General features: G+C 48.7%; 1 long non-coding RNA gene across 1 annotated transcript in view; it reads right to left on the bottom strand.

Annotated features, from left to right (window-relative positions):
- Nucleotides 1-10,914, bottom strand: part of LOC138513104 (uncharacterized) — a 105,611-nt gene extending 94,697 nt beyond the window's left edge. Inside the window, exon 1 of the long non-coding RNA XR_011281705.1 lies at nt 10,687-10,914. This is a non-coding gene — a long non-coding RNA (uncharacterized lncRNA). The remainder of the gene's footprint in view (nt 1-10,686) is intronic.
- Nucleotides 10,915-12,372: the final 1,458 nt, after the last annotated feature.

The raw sequence follows: 12,372 nt of genomic DNA, 5'->3' as shown, positions 1-12,372 counted from the left end.
ATGAAACCCTTCTGAAAGCACTTGACAACAATACATTAAGAGCTTTAGCACTCATTGATCAGCACACGATATAGTCGACCAACATACACTAACACATACATTAAAAGTTCAGATGGGAATAAATAGTACTGCCTTTAAGAGGAACACCAACTACCTTGACGATTGTACACTTAGGGTGAAAATGGGAGACTTCAACTCAGCAATTTTCCCCTTAAAGTGTCATGTCCCCCAGGGTTCCATCTTATCCTGAGGCTATTTTTGTTTACATTAAGCTCCTCAGACTGGGGGGTTGCTGTTGCGTGGCGAGCTGAGATTGTGGACAGTGCTGGAGCTCTGTGAAGTGAGGTGACTTCTTGATATCTCTCTCCTGCAAGAGCAAGTGCTGGCTCTCCCTCGATCACGAATCCTGGCAGTCAATGACCGGTGCAACTAATGGTGGCTTGGCGGGAGTAGCGATCCGATATTAGCTGAGAAAATAGCATTAATACAGGAGAACGTGGCGAGGTGGAGCAGGCTTCAGTCCCCGTGCAGTGTGGAGGCCAAGGAGAGGACGGAGACATCTGGAAACGTACCCGGAGTGAGCCTTTGCAGGCGGTGGACTGAAGCGGTGGGGACCAGTGAGCTTGACTGACTATGCCTGCTCCTTGGCCTCTACTGTCGTGTGCCAAGCAATGGGTAGCAGACAAGGCCTGGGTGGGTGCTGACAGGGCCACGGTGCAACTGCCGACGTACCTGCAAGGAAGGTGTGGGGCTGAGCAGGCCTGAAGGGATCAGTGCACTCGGGAGCCAGTGAAGACAGAAGGCGTGCAGTGACCCGCATTGTAGATCCCAGCAGTGGGGACCGGCGAAAAGGAGGAAGACGAGACGCTGCGAGAAGTGTCCTGGCCGGCGCTCAGGCTGCAGCATAAGCAGCACTCACTTGCTGAATCCCTGCAGTTGGTATAATTTTAGGAGCCACTGGATCTTGGAAGGTGGAGCCCGCAACTGGCTGCCTCTGGCATACTGGGAAATATAAAGAACAGGGCCACGTTGGACCGAGCCACCCTGCATTAAAGTGGAAGAGGTGCCCCTGAAGGTAAGGTCTGCTGTGGTGTGTGGCACGGAGAGGGAATTGGAAGTGCCTCAGGCCCAACTGTACTGCGGAGTGCTGTGGCAGTGCAATAGGTCTCAGTTCTAATGTGCAAAGAGACGCCTCCAACTTAAGGTGGTGGTGAGCATGGAGGAGACTTTGAATGCGAGAACTGCTGGGGTGGGAGGCATAGAGTGAGACACAGATGCGCCTCAGATTCCGCTGCATCATGAACTGTAGAGGGAACATAACTGGGGGCGGGATCGCTGAAAGGACAAATGGCAGCCAGCTGAGACAGTGGGAAGCCTGGAAGGGGCCTGACAGGAGCACCAGTTGTATTGATGGGGTTGTACTCACTTGTTCTGGTGGGGCATGATGAAGAAAGGATTAAGTGCGGAGAAATGAGCTGCAATGGACCAGTTTGCTAAACCTACCCCGAAGGCTTCTGCAAGTACAAGTAAGTACCCTCATATCATGAAATCGGGCAAAGCACCTCAGGGGGAAGCTCCAGTTAACCTGTGCCAGATGATGGAGACAATGCAACAAGGGTTCACATTGGTTAATAGCAAGTTGGACAGTATTACTGTCAATGGGCCTCATTACGAGTTTGGCGGCAGCCATGGAGCTATTAGCTCCATGACTGCTGCCAAACCATGCTCCTTTACCGTGTTCCCAGAATGGGGAATTACCGGGCCATTCCGAGTTCGGAGGGTCCAGTAATTCCTCCCTCTGGGAACCCGGGCCCGGACCTTCCCCATTCCCATCTGAGCCCCCATATGGCTCAATGGGAATGGGAGAGGGAGCTAACAACGGGCCAATTACGACCGGCCCGTTGTTAGCTCCCTCTTCCCCTCGCGGGACCCGGTAAGGACGCCTGGTTTTACCAGGCGTCCTTACCGGGTCCCGCGAGGGGACCTCGTAATTTCGCAGAATGGGTTTAACGGGTCCGCCTCCATTAGCGGAGCCCGTTAACCCGTTCCGCGAAGGTCGTAATGAGGCCTAATGTCTCATCCATTAGGGGCACAATTGGAGAAGGAAAAACTGCGCATAACCAATGGCGAACACTTGCTAAGCACCACGAAGGACAATGTGGTCACACTAAAGGCAGCAGTCTCAACACTGACTCAATATATGAGAAAGGTCAAGGCGAAATTTGAGGACCTCAAATCTAGGTCATGCAGGAACAATGTATGTAAATGTACGCACTAAAAGGCAACATGGAAGTGGTGGTAGAAAATGAATTGCGGGAGCACCTGGTCAATCCAGGGTGGTCCCCGCATTTCACAGTGGAACGTGCCCACAGAGCCTTGGCAGTCAAACCGAAGCCAGGAGGCTACACCCGGCCAATTATAGCTCGCATCATGAACTATTGAGACTGAAACTTGATCCTTGCGAGCAGCAAGAGAGAAGAAGGCGCTAGAAATGGTATTGAACACTGTGCATATATATCCAGACTACACAGTGGTGGTGCAACAAGAGCGGGGAACATTTGCAGGTGTCAAAAAGTTGCTTAGAGAGCGGAATGTGACCTACAACATGCTGTTCCCTGCCCGTCTCCGGTTCATCACAACAATAAGTTGTTTTTTTCACAGTTCCGGAATTGACTGTGTCATTTGTGGAGGCACAGATCCCGTTGCTGTCAGGTCGGGTGGTGAATACCACCTAAACAGTTCGCCGGTCAGTGGTGGAGATCAAGCGATCCGTAGGTCACGTGCACATGGTATCTAATCGCAGTGAATTCCGGAGGGAGGACAATGGTATTCTGGCACTTGAGTCCCTGAGTGCATAACTACTGATCCTCCTGCACGGCGCCTTTATCAAGTGCGTTTGAATGGTTCACTGTTGGGGAGCTATGAAGGTGAGGGAGGGGAGGCGGATGTTCGGGTTCGGGGTGAAATAAGAAAAAACACTTGGTGACGGTTTGGACAAGAGTGGGAAGGGAAAAAGGCAGATCCCCAGTTCAAGAGAATATAGAAGGAAACACATGGCGCAGGAAGAAAGGGCGGGTCAAGTGGGGAAGTTACTGTGTTGGAATGTTAGAGATGTGGGGTGCCCTATGAAGGCCCCCAACATAATTGCATATGCAAATTGGTTAAGGGTGAAAATACTGTTTTTACAAGAAACTCGTATGCTAGGTCCACAAGTACAGCGTCTGGCCCTGGGGTGGGGGATGGGGGAACAGATACTATACAACCTTCTCATCCCGAACTAGTGGGGTTATGGTTTTATACACTGTTCTCTCTCATTTTTACTTCTGAACTCTACATCAGATGAAATTGCACAGTTTGTGACTGTGCATGGTATATTGTGTGGGCAGGGCGTTCTCTTAATTAATATTTATGGCCCTAACATAGATGACTCAGACTTTAATGAAGTCGTTTGTAGCCTGTGCGCTCAATAACCATTGACATCAGTGATCTGTGGCGGGGACCTTAATACTACATTGCATCTGGGATTGGACTGAATATCAACAGTGTCTAGGGTCCGCACCCTTTTATTACACATGGAAGATTTAGATTTGGTGAACGTCTGGCGCAGATTGAATACCACACGTAGGGAATACACATATTATTTGTCGGTGCACAACATGCACTCGCGTATAGATCTGTGATTGGTCACGGGGATGCTGCTTAACAGGGTGGAAGGTTGCACTATTCTTCCCTGCACATTTTCCGATAATTCACCAGTGCTGTTGAGCTTGCGGTGGACTGATGGAGGAAGCGGGGGCCGGGATGGTGCTTCAAGAATATGGCGATGCAAGACCTTGCCTTTACAACGAATGTGCGTAAACATGTGGTGCTGTCTTTTTAGATGAATACAGGTTTGGTTGCCTCCCCAGCAACTCTATGGCAGGCATGTGAAGCTTACATGAGAGGTATAGCGATGTTGACTGAATTTGGGGTGATGAAGAGTATCAGGAGGGAGATAGACCGCTATGAAAAAGAATTGTCAGACTTGCAGCAGTGGTATGCGAATGAACCATTGCCTGCATTATGGCGGGATATGAAGGATGCACTGGACGCGCTTAGAGATGCGGCCAGTAGAGAATTGCTGTACTGTGATAGGCCGGCGGCAGCTAGGCGCTACAGGAAGGCCGCCAGGCCCGGTAGGATGCTGTCACGAGTGTTTAGCACTGAAAGAGGGACCGCGCATATTGGCTGCATCACAAGACAGAATGGTTCGGTGGAGCATACGGATGTGGTCATTAATACATTCTTTTTTTACTTCTACGTTGCACTATACACCCTGAAAGGGACATCCACAAATGCTGATATAGATCGATACCTGAGCCGGATACGGACAACGTTGCTATCTGGAGAGGCTAGAGCGGCCCTGAAAGAACCTGTTAGTGTGGAAGAAATTATAGAGGTTATAAAAAACCTACCTGGCCAGAAGGTGCCGGGGTCGGATGGTTTCTGTTCAGATTTTTATAAAGAGTTTGCTGGGATGCTGGCTCCCCATTTACTATTAGTGTGGGAAGAGGGGCTTGTGACTGGCATGCTACCAGACACACTGCGTGAGGCTGTAATTCTTCTTCTTAAGCTGGATAAAGATGCTGCTGAGTGTTGTTCATACAGGCCTCTGTCCCTAGTACCTGTGCGGTCAATGGCATTTAACATGCGCAGACTATTCAACGTACTTGCGCAGGTGCTGCAGGGCAGAGGTGCTGTGGCAGTGGCACTAGATATGCAAAAGGCCTTTGACACAATGGGCCTCATTACACGGTAGGCGGTAAGGGTTTACCGGTACCGGTATTTTACTGGTACCGGTAAATCCTTACCGCCTTACTACGAGGTCCCTTTGCGGGTTGGGAAATTTAACGCCTGCTTTTTGCAGGCATTAAAAACCACCCGCAAAGGGACCCAGGGAGCTAATTACGGTACCGCAATTTGCGGTGCCGTAATTAGCACCTTCCCCTTTCCCATTATGCCCTATGGGGCCAAAATGGGAATGGGGAAGGGCAATGATAGAAGGGGGAATTACCGCCCGCCAACCTTGGAATGGGGCGGTAATTCCCCTTTCCACCAAGGAGGTGCCAGTATTTTACCGGCATGAACCATGGTGCTAATTGCGCCATGGTTCTCCGCCTACCGTGTAATGAGGCCCAATGTCTTGGCCGTATTTTTTTCAGGTCTTAGGTAACTATGGATTTGGCCCAAATTTTATCTCGTGGGTAAGACTCTTATATACACAACCGTTCGCATGGGCAGGGGAGTTGCTAGGTCTGGAAAAGGTCCGGGACTAAGCTAATGTCCAGGCTGTCAGGACTCGGGGCTAGCTAGTCTTTTGGCTGTAGCTCCTGAGCTTCTATCCGGGGCTACAGCCAAAAGATCCGGGGCTATAGCCCCCTCAACTCCCCCCTAGCAACGCCCCTGCGCATGGGTATATACTAATGGCATGCTATCACCTGTGTTGTGGCTAGGAGGGGGTACCAGGCAAGGGTGTCCCTTATCACCCCTACTGTTTGCATTAATAATTGAGCCGCTGGACACATTGATCCGTAACAGATTTAAGAAGGTTGGGATTCCTCTGGGGGGGAGGCATGAGATCATATCCTTGTATGCAGATGATATTCTATTGTATGTACCAGATCCGGGGATTCTTTTACGTGGTGTCTTCGGGGGGTGGTGGACTTTGGCAGGTACTCTGGCCTTCAGTTTAATGGTATCAAATCAGAAATATTTCCCTTAACAAAAGCAATGCGGAAAACCCCAGATATGTTGGGGTTACAGTGGGCAGCCAATGATTTGAGGTATTTAGGGATAAGAGTTGCACGGACACGGCTCTGACGTTAGAATTGAACAACACAACCTTTATGGTGAAGTTGAAAGTGAAATTGACTAGATGGGGTTGGGCTCCGCTGTCACTTTGGGGCCGGTTGGAATTAATAAAAATGACAGTTTTGGCCAAGCTCCTCTATTCCACAAAATCCCACTCTGGCCTGGGAAGGTGTTGTTTACTGAGCTGATTAAGCAATGCTCTCTATTTCTGTGGAACGGACAGGTCAGGATGAAGTGGCAGTACCTTGCAGGTCCCATAGAGGCGGGGATTTGGCGTCTCCTGACTTTGAACTCTATTATTTGACAGCGCAAATAAATGTTGCCTCTTTTTTGGATGTCAGAGCCCCCTACTACCCTTCGCAGCTAGATGGCCAGTGTTCCCTTTAAAGCAACGGTGCTTCCCTGCTTGACATACCTACTATCCCAGGCACTGGAGAAGAAGTCAATATTGTTTCTATGTAAGCAGACGCAAGTATTATGTATTATGTAGGTTACGAAGGCTAGGGCCAAATGGGAGAGGTATCTGGGATTGGAGTTCACGGACATGCAATGGGGGAATGCATGTAGGGTTACCAAGAGTGTGTCTATCAATACCAGATATCGTCTGATACAATTCAAAGTACTAAATAGGTTGCATTACACACCAGCGAGACTCATGAAGTTCCAACCTAATGAAGTGCGGAAATATCCTACGTGCGGGGAGGTGGAAGCACACTTGTTGCACATGCTGTGCAGCTAGCCCGTATCGGTTGTCTACTGAGAGAGTGCACATCAGACGCTGGGGAGGCAGCTGGGTCTTGTGGGAGCCGATTGTATGCTGGGGTACATTGGTAAAATGGCCGCAAGGCAGAGCACATTTTTGAACTGTGGATTGCTGCTGGCTAAAAGGGCCATTTTGATGTGCTGGACATAGAGCAGCACTCCTACACTGTCTGACTGGCTGCACGGTAGGGTGTGGGCAAACAACACAGAGGATGCGTACGCGGCAATAACAGGGGCCAACGCATCGTCCAAAAGACGCGTGGCAAGAGCTCCGCCAATACCTTGCTGAGTTGGCAGATTAGGGTGTTATCAGGGGCATGGACATTGCACTGTTGGCAGCCTTTGATTCAGATGTGACTGCACTAAGATGGGTCTGCAACACTGTACTGAATGTTAAAGTAACCTGTTCACCAAGTGTCAATAAATAAAGTTGTTAAAAAATAAATATTTGTTTTAACTCCACAGACATTATCCAACTCTTCTAAAAAAATCTTCCAATTACACATCGATTATTCGCAGGTACAATTGAACCTGGAACCTAATAACAGCAATCAGCATATAACTGAACTCCTGCACATTATCCAGTGTTGGGTCATAAATAATATTCTCTGCCTTAACGCCTCCACAACAGAGATGATGTTCTTTGGGACCTGAACCCCAACAACACTAACTTTCAAATGGCCAGCACTTATTGTTACGGGACACGCCCGGTCAGAGCAGGCAAAGAATCTAGATGTCCGTTTCAATACTAAACTCTCACTCCCAACACAAATAGACTCGTTATACCAAAAATCACATTGGCAGCGCAACATCCTTAGAAGAATGTTTCCCTAAAGGGAAATTACCCAGAAAATGGAGGTGGCCAGATCCTGTATCCTCACTCCCCTACACTAGTGTAAGTGTAATAGTCTCTGCCTAGTTCTAGACAAAAAACAACCAAACCAAATGCAACTCATCCAGAATAATGAAGCTAGAGTTATGTTGGGACTCGAGCCCCCGGATAAGATCTTCCTGGGCCTGAAAAACCTCAACTGGCTCTGTGTTGTAAAGAGAATAACACACAAAATCTCCAAACCGTTGCTCCTAAATACCCGAAGTCTTACGTATACAAATATGCACCGCCAATGACACAAAGATCATCACAGTTCAATAACCTAACTATGCCAGGTTTGAAAGACTGAAACACGCAGGAAGACCTTTTGCATTATTAGATCCAGAAGTTGGGAACAACCTCTCCTGAAGAGGATACAACAGGACAGTAAAAATCCACCTCCATGAACAGAAGATCTAACTCAGATAGGCCAACATACATTAAGCAAATAACCTTCCCACCCCACAATGATGCCTACACCTGACTATAACACAAATATCTCTTATGACCCGCACTTCTGCCCCACTGCCAAGAAAAGGTATTGGCCCTCATTAGGACCCTGGCGGAGTGGGTTTCCGCCAGCGCTAATCGCGGCGGACCCGTCCGCCGTACTACGAGTTCCCTTAGCGCCATGGAGGTTTTCTCCGCCTGGTTTTACCGGGCGGAGAAAACCATGGCGCTAAGGGACCTCGTTGTTAATTACGCCGCCGTACTTTACGGCGGCGTAATTAACTCCTTCCCCACTCCCATTATACCCTATGGGGCAAGAATGGGAATGGGGAAGGGTAAAATGGGGATTGGGGATTTACCGCTCCGCCAAGGTCGGCATGGGGTGGTAAATCCGCCAACCCCCATGGCGCTATCGGCGGCTTTCCGCCATGCTCCGCGGTGCATTTAGCACCGCGGATTCCGCCAGGGTCGTAATGAGGGCCATTGCCTGATAACCTTGAGTTTGCCTGCCTTGGTCCTGCGAAAGGTTATCTGGCTTGTTCAAACCTCCATTTCTTTTATATTTGTTCTAATATCAATAACCTGAAAGCACCAGAGATCTTTCCCGATCGCTTAACAGAGTTCACTACGGCCATCAATGTTTCCTGTCAGTCGGGGGTGATTCCCTCTGAATTTAAAATCACCACTGTCATTCACCTCCTGAAAAAACCTACCTTGGATCCTTCTGTCCTTTTTAATTTCCGGCCTTTTTTCTCTGCTTCCCTTCTCAATTAAGCTGTTGGAATCTTTGGTCTATCCCCTTCTGTCTTCATTCCTGGAAGCTTCTAATTTGCTTGACCTGGCTCAATCAGGCTTTAGGCCGGTTCAGGTACCGAAAGCATTTTGGTCTCGGTCCTTGATGTCATGGTTTGTTAGGTGGATGCAGGCGGGGTGGGTTCCCTGATTTTATTAGACCTATCAGCAGCTTTCGAGACCATAGACCACCCTGCCTTGCTCACCTCGCGCCTTGAAACACTTGTGTATAGGCGCGTTATAAATGCCATAGCATATCATATCATATCACCCGCCTGTCTCAAATTGGCATCACGGGCCAGGTCTTGGCATGGTTTTCGTCCTTTTTGACTGATCGCACCCAGGTGTTGTCTCTTGCTTCTTTTCTTTTTCGCTCCTCCCACCTGTCCTGTGGTGTCCCGTAGGGCTCCGCCTTGTCACCCATTCTTTTTAACATTTATACCTGGCCGCTGATATGTCTCATCCGCTCCGTTGGCGTCAGGTGCTATTCTTATGAAGACGAAAACCAATTCCTGATACGGTTAGATCTTGATCGGACTGAGGTGTCGTTTTGCTTTTATCAGTGCCTGACTGCGATTGGTGAGTGAATGAGGCGAAACTGGCTGAAACTGAATGGGAACAAGATTGAGGTGTTGGTGGTCGGAGCCCATCCTGATCCCACTCTGTGGGCGGCCTCCTTCTGGACTCCCTCTCTTGGTGTTCTTCCAGTCCCTGTGACCAAGGTGAGGAATATGGAAGTAATTCTTTCCTCTTCTCTCTCCATGAATGGCCAAGTGTCTTCCTTCTGCAAGGTTGGTCATTATAACCTTAAAACATTAGCAAAGGTGCTTCCTCTGCTTCCAGCTGCTCTGCATCCCCCGGTGGTTGTGGCCCTTGTGCTGAGCAGACTTGACTATTGCAATGCCCTGTACTTGGCTCAGCCCAAGGGCATGATCCAATGGCTTCAGAGATTACAGAATCTGGCCACTCGGGTGGCCGCAAGATCACCTTATGAGGCCCACATTTCCCCTGTGTAACGCTCTCTTCATTGGCTCCCAGTCATGCAGCAGATTAAGTTTAAGGCTCTCTGTATAGTCTATCGGGCGCTGCATAGACAGGGAGCGGAGTATCTCCAGGTCAAATTCACCCGATATCTCCCCACCCACCCGCTACGCTCATCTTCGGCTGGCCTGTTGTTGGTTCCTACATTTCGGAGGTAACGTCTTGGAGGACGTGCTTTTTCAGTTGTAGCTGCTCAGATGTGGAATGACCTCCCTCTGATGGTCAAAAACCTGTCTAACCACCTTTGCTTTAGGAAGGTGTTAAAAACGTATCTGTTCTAGTTCCAGCTGGCTTCTGTTCTGCCTCCCTCTCTAGCGCCAAAATACATCTGGCTGAATGTCACGCTTTATAAATTACATTAACATAACAATAACATAACATAAAACCAGGATTTCTGTAACCAATGGTGCCTTTGCAAAAGCATCAACTGCACTGTGTAACCAAGCGGTCATCTCAGATCTGTGATACCGACTTTAACTAAGCCGACCACTTGGGCAGGTAACCTCATCGCAGGCTTCTGATTCCTTGTTTAGATCTCACAATTTTGTACTGCATTCATTGTCCTGTTTTTTTCCCCAGTGCTTTGAAGCAGCGGCCCTGCGAGTCGGCGCATTATAAAACTAAAAAAAAAACGAATAAACGTTGCTTACTCAAGGTGTGTAAGGGCTGGGTCTGTGTTGCTGGAGCTGTAGGGGAACAGTTGTGAATTTATATAGTTTGCAGAGTACGTTAAAATGTGTTTATTAATAGTCTATTTACTGTTGTTTGATAAGGCACCAACCACAAACATTGCTGCTTCGTTTTGCCCAAAATGATCTAAATAAACACAAGGAATGAGATTAGACGGCGTACTTGGTTGTTTACCGGCACAATTCTGTTTTGCCCATTAAGCAGTGGTACCAGTTTTACCGTTGACTTACCTGACGTACAGGAATTTAATGCAGCATATCCAAGGTCACCACAAGTGACAACAGAGGCGCCAGGATGTGAGCTCAGGAACATCTGACACCCAACCCCCTGCTCTAACCACTAACTGTGGCACACCTACCGCAGGAAGGGTAGTCTAGAAAAGCGAGAGGAGAGCAAGTCAAAAAACAAATGAGGTCACGCCTGCCAAGCGCACAGCTCCGCGCCCTGTCCGTACAGCTCCAAAGACCGCCTTCCCAAAAAAGAGACTTTAAAAAGGCAAATAGAAAGTAAAGATTTTCGAAATGAAGCAGCCTGTCTGCCACGTCTTGCCAGTGAATAATGGCGCTGTCAGTCCCCCGCCTCGCCACTTCCTCCTTCCACAGACCTGCATGTGCTGGGCCTGTGCCTGCAACAATAGGGTGATTGAAGGAACGTGTCGACAGATTTGCATGGCCTGGATCACGAGCCCTTTCTTATTTTCTCACATTTGTATGTGAACAAGGCGACCACAACACCTCTAGCGAAAATATTTCCAACCGGTTTGAAATGCAAACACAAACGGTCGGCGGTGTATGCCTAGTGCACGCAGGGGGGCCGGGTAATGTTTGAAGGCAGGCGCTGGGAGTCTCAGGCAGGGAGATGAGCTAAGATGCAGGTTCAATTGTAAAAACACAATGGGCCTCATTACGACCCTGGCGTTAACCAATGGCGCTATTAGTGCCATGGTTAACGCGGTAACTTACCAAATCCACCATGGTGAAATGGGGAATTACCACCCCATTCCAAGGGTGGCGGGGCGGTAATTCCCCATTTACCATTGGCCCTTTCCCATTCCCATTGTTGCCCCATAGGGCTCAATGGGAATGGGGAAGGCAGCAATTACGGTACCGCAAATTGCGGTACCGTAATTACCTTCAAGGTCCCTTTGCGGGTCCCTACCTTAACGGCTAGTACAGACCAGCCGTTAAGGTCGGGAGCCGCAAAGGCACCTCGTAGTAAGGCGTTAAGGGGTTAACGCCGCCGCAACCTTTTACGGCGCCGTTAACCCCTTAACGCCTGGGTCGTAATGAGGCTGAATGAATTTTAAAAAAAATAAAATAAAATGAATTTGGCATCAGGTCAGAAACTCCCAATTCAACATAATCCGTGTATCGAATATTCCTATGGAACCCCCCCAAAGACCCTCTTTTAGCAGCTCTTCTAATCTTGATCTCAAGCCACTGGTCAATAGGTGTTAACGAGATTTCTGCCAGTGAAGAGAAATTGGAGGATTTTGAGCATAATTCCACTTAGTGGTGCGGGATTCCGCTACATCGGGCGGTACACATTTATTGCCATCTTTTGGTGGGCTTTTCTGCTGCTAATCGTACATTTCAGTCAATTCAGAGGCAAACATATTTTGTGCATCCAAAATGGCTCGAAATGTTGTGGGCCCACTGCAAAAAAAACCAAAAAAGCAATGTTTCCATGCCAAATGCAGATGTTCGCAATGCAGCCGGAATGGGATGTTTCACTGAATCCACTATTCTGCCCACGGTACCAAAACGGGTAATGTCCTCAGCCCATTGTGCTGCCCATTCCCAAGGTCCCCATTGCTTCCTCTCTCTCTACTTCTGTGTTTAGATTCCAGACTTGATAGGAGACATGCAGCCACTCCATGCCAGGAGCTACTTAGGCCAACACACCTCTCACACATC

This window comes from Ambystoma mexicanum, chromosome 12 (genome assembly GCF_040938575.1).
Source record: "Ambystoma mexicanum isolate Mex_15411 chromosome 12, UKY_AmexF1_1, whole genome shotgun sequence".
Lineage (NCBI taxonomy): Eukaryota > Metazoa > Chordata > Amphibia > Caudata > Ambystomatidae > Ambystoma > Ambystoma mexicanum.
Note: the sequence above shows the minus strand (reverse complement) of the source record. Positions and strands in the feature narration are given on the sequence as shown.